We start from the raw sequence: 12,453 nt of genomic DNA, 5'->3' as shown, positions 1-12,453 counted from the left end.
GGCTTCATGTCGGTGCAAAATGTTTAATATGTGTGAATCATTTGTCTCTATAACCTTCCCACTAATTGTGGCATTAAGGTGCTATAAACCATGCATGTTCCTTGAGCTAATAGTTTTTCAGGGTCCTTTTTCGGATTGATCTCTGAGCCTTAGGTCCAGGGATGGTATTGTTGGTGTTGTAGCCATGGGTACTGGGCTGAGCAACTCTGCATTTTGATTGGTTGTGGCTTTCTGTAGTGGTTTTTGTAGCAAAGAGACATTTTCTAGATGAGCATCAGAACCACTTATCTGTGTAGTTAGGGATAGTGCTAGTTTCAGTAATGTTGTAAATGTGGCTGCCCTCTAATATATACACATTCTCTATCCCCAGGTAGTTATATATACATTCTCTATCCCCAGGTAGCTTTATATACATTCTCTATCCCTGGGGTCTTAAATACACATTCTCTATCCCCAGGTTGTTATATACACATTCTCTATCCCCAGGTTGTTATATACACATTCTCTATCCCCAGGTTGTTATATACACATTCTCTATCCCCAGGTAGTTATATATACATTCTCTATCCCCAGGTAGCTTTATATACATTCTCTATCCTTAAGGTCTTAAATACACATTCTCTATCCCCAGGTTGTTATGTACAGATTCTCTATCTCTGGGTTGTTGGCTAGTCCCAGTACCATACATGATTTTGTTCTTGATGAACAGCTCTTAAGTGAAATTAAAAAGCTGCTGTTTACCTCTATGGTATAAATGCTACCACTGCACCCTTGGGGTCTATTGTGGCATACTGGTTTTGTGGTTCATAGACATCAGAGCTGGGTAGAATAACTGGTTGTTTCCCTCCTCTGGAGGCTGAAGTGACATCTCCTGGCCTACTAGTGAATGGAGAATGAAAATGTGGTACAGATAATAAAAAATGGAATAGTATTCGTCTGTGAAGAAAATTGAAATCATAAAAAATTTCAGGTAAATGTGTGGAGCTAGAAAAGATCAAGAGAGGTAACCCAGATGCAGAAAGACAGGTATCACATGCTGTCTCACACTGGAGGCTCCTAGTTTCATACCTAGTACATAACCTAGGGCAATGGAAGAAACCGGTAAAGTAAACGGGAACTATAGAGGAGATGGGAGGGAGAGGTGGGAAAGAATAGAGAGTGAAAGTGTAGAGCACAAGAGGTCTGAAAAAAGAAATGGAGGGAAGTCAGGGTCTCTAATTAGGGAAGGGAGATCCGTACCAAAGAAAAAAGGTAATTAAAATAAAAAAAAGAGTCTGAAAAAGTCATAGAAATTATCGTATTACCTACCTAAAATACCTATAATACATCTAATTCTGCATATAAATAAACATATATACTTTAAATGAAAATTCCCCTCCAGGCTGGCAATGGTCCCCCAAGAACCAACAACCATCTAACAAAAACCCAACACGAAGAACAAGAACCCCTCCTTTGAGTTGTTGTTGACCAGGGTTGTCCAAGAGACTCCCAAAACATAGACTCTTGCCATTTGCCTTTGGTTCTGGCTCACCCTACTCATCCCCATCCCCCAGCCCTGATCTCAGACCCTCACAGTGGAAGTTAAGTCTCTGCTGCTGAAGACCGAGTGTAGTTCAGACACAGGACCCAGAGACCTCTGACCTGGAACTCACTCTAATGCCTCTTCCTTAAGAACTTGCTTTCATGGCACCAGGAGAAAAATCATTTTTAATTAAAACCAAACCATGACATAAAAGAGAAGGTTTTTTTCTATTGGCTTCTCAGAGCAGGAAAGATTCCATTTCAATGATCTGGAAGGGGATGGATACAAAACAGATATTGCAGCTTAAAGAACTTCTTCCTTTGGAACTCTACAGTGTCCCCGACCCTGCAGAGAAGCAGTGGAGTAGATTGCCACGTCCTTTTCAAATCACGCCATCAATGTTGGAAGACCAGAAGACTCTAAAAGCTTCAAGGGAAAACAGGGAAAGAGCAGACCAAAGCAGGGGACATGTTTTGTCCCTTAATTGAAAAAAGAAAAACGAAAACAAACAAACAAAAAGCTGGTACTTTTCAAAGTTGCACAGAACCAACGACCTCTTATGTTCCAACATACTTAGTAGTTTTAATACTATGTACCAGAGTTCTTTCCTCTCAGCAAAATTCAAGAAGGAAAAATATCATATTTAATTAACCAGCCAAATGAATGAAAATTTTATTTGAAGTAAAATATTTTGAAATGTTTAGCTTAGGGCCCCATAATGCAGTGTCCAAAGTATCTCCCGATTTTTATTCTTAAGTGGGTTTTCAATTCAATTAAATTCCCTGGCTTCAAATTTAACTTAAAGAATGTTCTGAGCCAAAGATATTTCAGTTACCTTTGAGCCCTCTAGGGAATACTGCTCCAAAATAACTCAGGTCATTTATTCTAGGAACTCATAAATGTTGATGCAAACATGCCCAGAAGGTTCATTTATCACATATAGGCTGAGGAGAGCCATGATCGGGAACGGAGTGGATAGTAATAAATTCTGAATAGGTTCCATATTTTTGCACACTCTTTAGTCTCGTTTCAGTTTTCTGTCGCTACTCCAGAGCTGGAGTTTATTAAAGTATATTAAGCAGATGACTGGGCTTCATTTTTCAAATATTTCTGCCAGTCTCCCATTCAAAAACAAAAATTAAGTGTTCCCCATACAAAATTCCCACCCCTGCTGTCAAGTACCACTTTTCCCAGCCGAGAAAATATTTTCTGCTGAACATCTGGCTAATGTTAGTTAAAAGTCCAGAGAAGTCTAAGACATCATCTGAAGTACAGATTGGGAGAAGTCACACCAGACATTAAGCAGTTTCCCAAAAAACGCATTCACAGAGAAAATGCACAATGTCATTTTGGGAGGATAACACTATCCTAAACAGTAGACTAGGTGTAAATATTTTGTTATCCCAAGTGTATTATCATGTGAACATTAAAATGTGGCACAATAGCAACATCGAATTAGAGCCACAGAAGTCCCTGACAGCTGCACAGACAGGTTTACAAGAGAATGAACACGGTGGTACTCCACACTGTGTCTGCCTTCTCTGAGAAAAGGACATCAGCATCACGTTTTTGATTTGGGGTGGGATTTTTTTGGTTTGTTTTAAGGTTTTTTTGTTTATTTGTTTTGGTTTGTTTTTTGGTTTTGTTTTGTTTTATGTGTTTGTTTGTTTTTTACTGGACCATTTGGTCAAGCACTGAACCATCTATTAAATTCAACAATTTTTTTTTTTTTTTGTTGGAGTAGAAAAGTGTTTCTAGGTCTACCTACAAATAAATAGAAACCGAAGAAACACACAGAGAGAATGGCTATGAAAATGGCAAGTTGGGTATTGGGAAAGGCTGATATCACTGGTTTCTGGGGAGTGAAAGGTTTAACCCATCTCATGCAACTGTTTGGATGCTACACTGGGCTTGGATTTGACCCAAGACCTCACAAAGTCAGGGAAAGTACTTTACCACTGAGATTCAATCTCCAACCCAAAAATTTTCAACTCACCAATAAAGTATGGACAATACAAGCAGACGTCAGCATTCAAAGGTGCTTGTAAGGCACTGAAGAAACATTCAACTGCAGATCCCCAGGACTCCTCAGATTAGAAAAACTGCCTGGCTCTCATATACTGTGTCCCTTACATCAGAGGTTACCTGATAAAGGAGTACCCACAGCTGATCCTTCTAGTAGTTGGATAAATAATTCTGTAAACTGTTTTAAAGAAAATATAGATATATTTCTGCAGAACATAACTGAAAGTCAATTGGTACAGCCACCTCTTCTCCAGAAAAAAAAGGAAAAGGAAAAGACAGAGGCTTTGAATAACTTCATGAATCCCTGTGCAATCCTGAGATGACTAAACTCTGTGGAGGACAAGAAAAGGTTTGGAAGGAACATAACTTTTCAGGAAATGGCCATAACCATGAGGAATCACAAAGGGTAGAAGATTACCTAAATCTAGAGCAATGGCTCTCAACCTGGGGAGCACAACCGATTTGGAGGTTAAATGATCCTTTTTCCTAGCTAACCTAAGACCATGTATTATTTATCTTATGGCTCATAACAGTAGTAAAATTACGGTTATGAAGCAGCAATGAAAATAATTCTATTGTTGGGAGAACCACAACATGAGGCTCTGTATTAAAGCGTTGCAGCATGAGGAAGGCCGAGAACCACTGCTCTAGAGGAAGCTGGCCTGTCAGTTCACTAGGGCCATTCTCCAAGACTCTCCATTTTACTTCTTGAGGGAACAGATCTACTTACAGCCTGGCCAGGACCATCTCAACTTAAACAACTGGAATTCAAATTCCAAATGTTCACACATCAGTCCATAACCTGATGGGTACCCAAACCAGCTCATTAGCCACCTTCCTAACATCAAAAAAAAAAAATCTCCAAGACTCAGAATATCTTTAAAGAAAGCATAACCATATCCTATATCTACAGTTTCTACACGGGTCCAAAGACACACAGGTCAAGACATTTTTAAAAGTTTATGCCGGGAACAGCAGTGAGCCAGCAGTGAGCCAGCATGCAGTCCCCCACTTCCCCCTCCCTGCCTCAGCTTGCTCCAGGGAACGAGTACCCTGCATCGGGCTATTCCCAGCCAGACAACACAGAGTGAGGAACTGCACTCAGACCACCCGCCACCAGGAACAGCAGTGAGCCAGCAGTGAGCCAGCTTGCAGGCCACACTTTCCCCTCCCCTTCCAAGCTGGCTCCAGGGAACCAGTACCCTGCATCAGGCTATTCCCAGCGGGACAACTCAGTGTAAGGAAAGCACACTCAACCATCCACCAACAGGAACAACAGTGAGCCAGCAGTTGAGCCATTGGTAAGCCAGGGGTGAGTCAGCAGTGATCCAGGGACACAGATATGGAACAGCAGTGAGCCAGTGGTGAGCCAATGGTGATCCAACAGTCATCCAGGGACACAAGACTGACAACAAGATGGCAAGAGGAAAGGGAAAGAAAGTACCCCACGGAAACCAAGACAACTGGGCAACACCAGAACCCAGCTCTCCCATCACAGCAAACAGCAGAATGCCAAACACACCAGAAAAAGAAGACACAGACCTAAAATCATACCTCAAGATGATGATAGAGATCCTTAAACAAAAACGGGAGGAAAAGCATAAAGAAATAGAAGCTTTTAAAGAGGAAACAAGAAAAACACTCAAAGAACTCAAAGAACTAGAGAAAAACAGAACCAAAGAGATGAAGGAATAGAAGAAGGATTTTAAAACGGAAATTGACACAATAAAGAAAACACTAAAAGAGATAAACCTAGACATAGAACACCTAAAAAAGAAATCAGGAGTCAAAGATGCAAGCATTTCAAAAGACTACAAGAGTTGGAATAGAGAATCTCGGGGGCCGAAGACAACATTGAAAACATAGACAAAACAGTCAGAAAACAAGCAAAAATCAGAAAGCTCCTAACCCAAAATGTCCAGGAGATCCAGGACACAATGAGAAGACCAAACCTAAGTATAATAAGAATAGAAGAGGGCGAAGAATATCAACTAAGAGGCACAGTAAATATCTTCAACAAACTCATAGAAGAAAACTTCCCTACCCTTAAGAATGAGATGACCATGAGCATAAAACAAGACCACCAAACTCCAAATAGATTGGATCAGAAAAGAAACTTCCCCGACACATAATAGTCAAAACGCTAAGTGCCCAAAGTAAAGAAGAAATATTAAGCATATACCCCAGAGACACTTTAATACACAACAAAGATATATGCACCACAATGTTCATAGCGGCTCTATTTATAATAGCCAGAAGCTGGAAGGAACCCAGATGTCCTTCAGAAGACGAATGGATACAAAAATTGTGGTACATATACACAATGGAATACTACTCAGCCACCAGAAACAATGACTTAACCAAATTCTTAAGAAAATGGCTGCATCTAGAGAAGATCATCCTGAGTGAGATAACCCAGTCACAAAAGAACAGACATAATATGCAGTCACTGATAGTGGGATGCTAACCCCAGAGGCTTGCACTCCCCCAGAAACAACTCTCAGACTGTATGAAGTCCAAGAAATAAAGAAAACAAAAACTATGCATATATTCACAAAACAAGAAGACTTTGACTATTTCCATGTTGCGTTTTGTTTTGCATGTACTTTACGCTTATTGCAACTAGTACGTTTTCAATGCATACTGTCAAGCCCTTGAAAAAAATCAAGTACTGACTAAAAAACATATTCACATGGTTTTATGTAAAATTTATTTTAATGTCTGAAAAAACAGTACTGACAAAAATGTATAATTTTAAGCAAAAAATGTTTAAAATTTTTAAAAAAAAATAATAAGCTGTTAGTCTTTTGTGTAGTTGGAAATATCTCAAGAAACACTTCTTGTTAGGATTAATAATTTGAGTCTTATTTGTAACAGATAAGAGACCAATGTATTTTCCATGTATTTTCATGTTAAAAAAAATAAATCTTGTTTTGAAGACAAAAAAAAAAAAAAAAAAAAAGAAATATTAAAAGCAGTAAGAGAAAAAAGGCCATGTAACTTATAAAGGCAGAACAATCAGAATCACACCCGATTTCTCAACAGAGACTATGAAAGCTAGAAGAGCCTGGACAGACATCATGCAGACCCTAAGAGAGCACAGGTGCCAGCCAAAGCTGCTATACCCAGCAAAACTCTCAATCACCATAGATGGAGAGACTAAGATATTCCAAGACAAAACTAAATTTACACAATATCTGACAACAAACCCAACACTACAACGAATTATAGGTGGAAAACCCAATGAGGGGAACTACATGCTAATAAAAACAAAAAAACTCCTAAGCAAGAAAACCAAAAGAAGAAAGACATACAAGCACAATTCAACCTCCAAAAGCAAAAATAGCAGAAAATAGCAACAACTGTTCCTTGATATCTGTTAACATAAAAGGTCTCAATTCTCCAATAAAAAGACATAGGCTATCAGACTGGATATACACACAAAACCCAGCAATTTGTTGCATACAAGAAACTCATCTCAGAGACAAAGACAGACACTATCTCAGAGTAAAAGGGTGGGAAAAAACCTTCCAAGCAAATGGCCCCAAGAAACAATCTGGAGTGGACATTCTAATATGGAATAATGTAGATTTTCAACCAAAAGTTATCAAAAAAGATGAGGAAGGACACTTTTTACTCATTACAGGGGAAATTTGTCAGGAGGAACTCTCAATCCTTAACATATATGCTCCAAATACAAAAGCACTGATATTCATAAAAGAAACCCTACTAAAGCTTAAAAAACATTGCACCCCACACAATAATAGTGGGAGACCTCAATACCACACTCTCACAAATGGACAGATCAGGGAAATGAAAACTGAACAAGGATACTGTAAAACTAGCAGAGGTTATAAACCAACTAGAATTAATAGATATCTACAGAACGTATCATCCTAAAAAAAAAAAAAAAAAAAAAATATACCTTCTTCTCAACACCTCAAGGCACCTGATTAAAAATTGACCACATAATTGGTCACAAAATGAGCCTCAATAGATATAAGAAGATTGAAATACTCCCATGCATCCTCTCAGATCACCATGCTCTAAGGCTGGTCTTTAACAACAAGAAAGACAACAAAAACCCCACACACAAATAGGAACTAAACAACACTCTGTTAAATGATAGCAGGGTCAAAGAAGAAATAAAGAAAGAAATCAAGGATTTTCTAGAATTCAATGAAAACGAAAACACAACATACCCAAACCTATGGGATGCAATGAAAGCAGTACTGAGAGGAAAACTCATAGCTCTGAGTGCTTCCAAAAAGAAACTGGAGAGAGCATACATCAACAACTTGACAGCACAGCTGAAAGCTCTAGAACAAAAGGAAGCAGATACACCCAAAAGGATTAGACAGCAAGAAATAATCAAACCTAGGGCAGAAATCAACTAAATAGAAACAAAAAGAACCATTGAAAGAATCAACAAAACCAAGAGCTGGTTCTTTGAGAAAATCAACAAGATTGATAAACCCTTAGCCAGACTAACTAGAGGGCAAAGATAGTATCCAAATTAACAAAATCAGAAAGGAAAGTGGAGAAATAACAACTGAAACTAAGGAAATTCAAGAAATCATCAGATCCTACTACAAAAGCCTATACTCAACAAATCTGGAAAATCTGGAGGAAATGGATGAATTCCCAGACAGATAAAAGATCCTAAAGTTAAATCAGGACCAGGTAAACAATATAAATAATCCCACAAAACCTAAAGAAATAGAGGCAGTCATCAAAAGCCTCTCAACCAAACAAAGTCCAGGTCCAGATGGGTTTATTGCAGAATTTTATCAGATATTTATTGCGAACATAACAACAATACTCTCCAAATTATTCCACAAAATAGAATCAGATGGAAAACTACCTAACTTAATTTTTGAGGCTACAATAACCCTCATTCCTAAACCACACAGAGACCCTACAAGGAAAGAGAACTTCAGACCAATCTCACTTATGAACATTGATGCAAAAATACTCAACAAAATCCTTGCAAACCAAATCCAAGAACACATCAAAACTATCATTCACCATGATCAAGTAGGCTTCATCCCTGGCATGCAGGGATGGTTTAACATAAGGAAATCCATCAATGTAATCCACCATATAAACAAACTCAAAGAACAAAACCACATGGTCATCTCACTAGATGCTGAGAAAGCATTTGACAAAATTGAACACCCCTTCATGTTAAAACTGTTGGAAAGAACAGGAATCCAAGGCCCATACCTAAACATAATAAAAGCAATATACAGCAAACCAACAGCCAACATCAAACTTAACGGTGGGAAACTTGAAGCAATCCCACTAAAATCAGGGACTCCACAAGGCTGCACACTTTCCCCCTACCTATTCAGCATAGTACTGGAAGTCCTGGCCAGAGCAATTAGACCGCAAAAGTAAATCAAAGGTATACAAATTGGAAAGGAAGAAGTAAAAACATCACTATTTGCAGATGACATGATAGTGTACTTAAGCAAACCCACAAATTCCACCAGAGAACTCCTACAGCTGATAAACAAGTTCAGCAAAGTGGCTGAATATAAAATTAACTCAAACAAATCAGTAGCCTTTCTACATTCAAAGGACAAACATGTGGAGAAAGAAATTAGGGAAAAGATACCCTTCACAATAGTCACAAAAACTATGAAATACCTTGGTATGATTCTAACTAATCAAGTGTAGGACCTGTATGACAAGAACTTCAAACCTCTAAAGAAGGAAATCAAGAAAGATCTCAGAAAATGGAAAGATCTTCCATGCCCATGGAATGGATGGATAAACATTTTAAAAATGGCCATCTTACCAAAAGCAATCTACAGATTCAATGCAATCCCCATCAAAATTCCAACCCAGTTCTTCACTGAGTTGGAAAGATCAATGTGCATTTTCATTTAAAATAACAAAAGACCTAGAATAGCGAAATCCATCCTGAACAACAAGAAAACATCTGCAGGAATCACTATTTCTGACCTCAAGCTATATTATAAGGCAATTGTGCTGAAAACTTCATGGTACTGGTACAGAAATAGGCAATGTGGATCAAAGGAATAGAATAGAAGATCCAGAAATGAGCCCTCACGTATATGGTCACCTGATTTTTGACAAAGAAGCTGTAAACATTCAATAGAAAAAGGACAGCCTATTTAACAAATGGTGTTGGTCCAACTGGCACTCAGCATGCAGAAGAATGAAAATAGACCCTTTTTTATCTCCTTGTATAAAACTCAAGTGCAAGTGGATCAAAGATCTCCACATTAAACCAGGTACACTGAAACTCTTAGCTGAGAAATTAGGGAAAACCTTAGAACTCATAGGCAGGCACAGGAGAAAATTTCCTAAACAGAACACCAATAGCTCGAGCTCTAAGGTCAAAGATTGAAAAATGGGATTTAATGAGATTGCAAAGTTTTTGTAAGGCTAAAGACACTACCATGAAAACAAAATGGCAGCCTACAGAGTGGTAAAATATATTTACCAACCCCACATCAGATAGAGGCCTAATATCCAAGGTATACAAAGAACTCAAAAAGCGAGATATCAGAGAATCAAACAACCCTATTAAAAAATGGGGTACAGACTTAAACAAAAATTTCTCAATTGAGAAATATCGAATGGCTGAGAAACATCTAAGGAAGTGCTCGACATCCTTAGCCATCGGGGAAATGCAAATCAAAACAACCCTGAGATTCCACCTCACACCAGTCAGATTGACCAAGATCCAAAACTCAGACAATAGATGCTGGCAAGGATGTGGAGAAAGAGGAACACTTCTCCACTGTTGGTGGGGTTGTAAACTGATATAACCACTCTGGAAATCAGTCTGGCGATTCCTCAGAAAAATGGACATAGTACTACCTGAAGACCCAGTTATTCCACTTCTGGGCATTTATCCCAGAGACACTCCAACATACAACAAAGATACATGCACCACAATGTTCATTGCAGCTCTATTTATAATAACCAGAAGCTGGAAAGAACCCAGGTGTCTATCAGTAGATGAATGGATACAAAATTTGTGGTACATTTACACAATGAAGTACTACTCAGCTATCAGAAACAATGGCCTAACGAAATTCTCAAGAAAATGGCTGCATCTAGAGAATATCATCCTGAGTGAGATAACCCAGTCACAAAAGAACAGACATAACATGCAGTCAGTGATCTTGGGATAGTAACCCCAGAAAGTCCTGAACACCCCAGAAACAATCCACAGACTGTGTGAAGATCAAGAAAAAAAAGAAAAAAAGAAGAATATATTTTAATTAAAATATAACTGTATCACATTCCCCTTTCCTCCTTACAGCCTCTTCCATTTTCTCTCCTATCTCCCCAAATTAATAACCTTTTTTCCTAAATTATTGCTACATATATACATATGTGTATGTATATGTACTCACAAATACTTAATTACAACCTTATAAAAATGTATTCATATACTTTTATGCAAAAATGCTTTAAAATCTGTACATTTATCTTTGTTTTTTAAAATAAAGTTAAAAAAAGAAAAAAAATTAAAAGTTTATGTCTGAATTATACATGTATAGACTTTTCTTCTGGTCATTATTCACTAAATAATACAATTATTTTATTTATATCATTTACATTATGTTGTAGCCTAGAGGAACAACAAGATATATCACCAGGTGGAGGTTCTGGCTGACAAGCCTTACCAGCTGAATTCTACCACACGGTAAAAAAGAGAAATGTCTTCTACAAGCTGTGCTCTGACACTGTAGTACATGAAACACACATGCATGTACATACAAAATAGATAAGTGAAATGTAATTTTAATTGTTAAATTGACCTAGTGATGATTTTAAAGGTTTGGGTGAGATATTCCCAAGGTATATGTAAATATTTTCCCATTTTATATCATGAACTTGAGTATCCGTGCATTTGGTATCCACAGCACCAGATTCCATCTCCCCAGAGATACTGAGAAATTATCTATATGGAGGAAAAAACATAATTGCCACTGTTATTAACATATCTAATGAGATTTCATACATTATACCAACAAGGAATGTTGTCAAAAGAAAATTTTTTTTTTTGCTTCAAATCATCAAACCAAATTTGAAAGCATAGACTTAAATATTCTGACCCTCAGTGTTCTCTTTACAACCACTTCTAAATTGCATTAGTTAGGATAGGTGTAACTGTTGATTTAGCACTCTTGACATGAATTTTACAGCTTTACAGAATAAAAAGCATTTGTCTACCTGAAAAGGTCTTTCTCTTGTCTACTCACATAGTACATTAGGGGCCCGGAGCTCAATTCCCAGGCCCAAAGAGGAGGGAAATCATTTATTTAAAAAAAAGAAAAATAATAAACTACTTTAGATGATACAGGGTTTGTAACAAAGAGTAACTTTAAAAGCCACAGTGGGATGCTCTTTTTATTTTTTTATGTATGAGGGTTTGCTGCCTGTTCTGAAGAGGATAGGAAAGGAAGTCAGATCCCCTGGAAATAGTTACTGGCAGTTCTGAGCTACCATGGGAGTGTTGGAACCCTTGAGTCTCTGCCCTCAAAGATTTAGATTTCATGTATTGTGTGCATGTCTGTGTGTATGCCAGCAGTGAGCATCACAGTCCCTGATGCCGAGGTTGCAGACAGTTGTAACCCTCCTTACATGTGTGCTCGGACCAAATTCAGATCTTCTAGAAGAACAGCACTCTGAACCAGTAAGCATTCACTCTAGGCTAAGATTGTTCCTATTTGTATTACTTCATTTTAATGAAGGCATAATTATAACACCCCCCACCTCCCTTTGCTTTCTCAAATTCTGCCCATATACCCTTTCTCCAACTCCTCCCATACTCCCACTGCCTCTCAAATGCATGGCCTCTTTTTCTTTCAACCTGATATATTCACTTACTGTTGCTTGTGTGTATATAACTTCATAGC

Source organism: Micromys minutus (genome assembly GCF_963924665.1).
Source record: "Micromys minutus genome assembly, chromosome: 25".
Classification (NCBI taxonomy): Eukaryota; Metazoa; Chordata; class Mammalia; order Rodentia; family Muridae; genus Micromys; species Micromys minutus.
The sequence above is the reverse complement of the archived record's forward strand: the minus strand, read 5'-3'. Positions refer to the sequence as shown.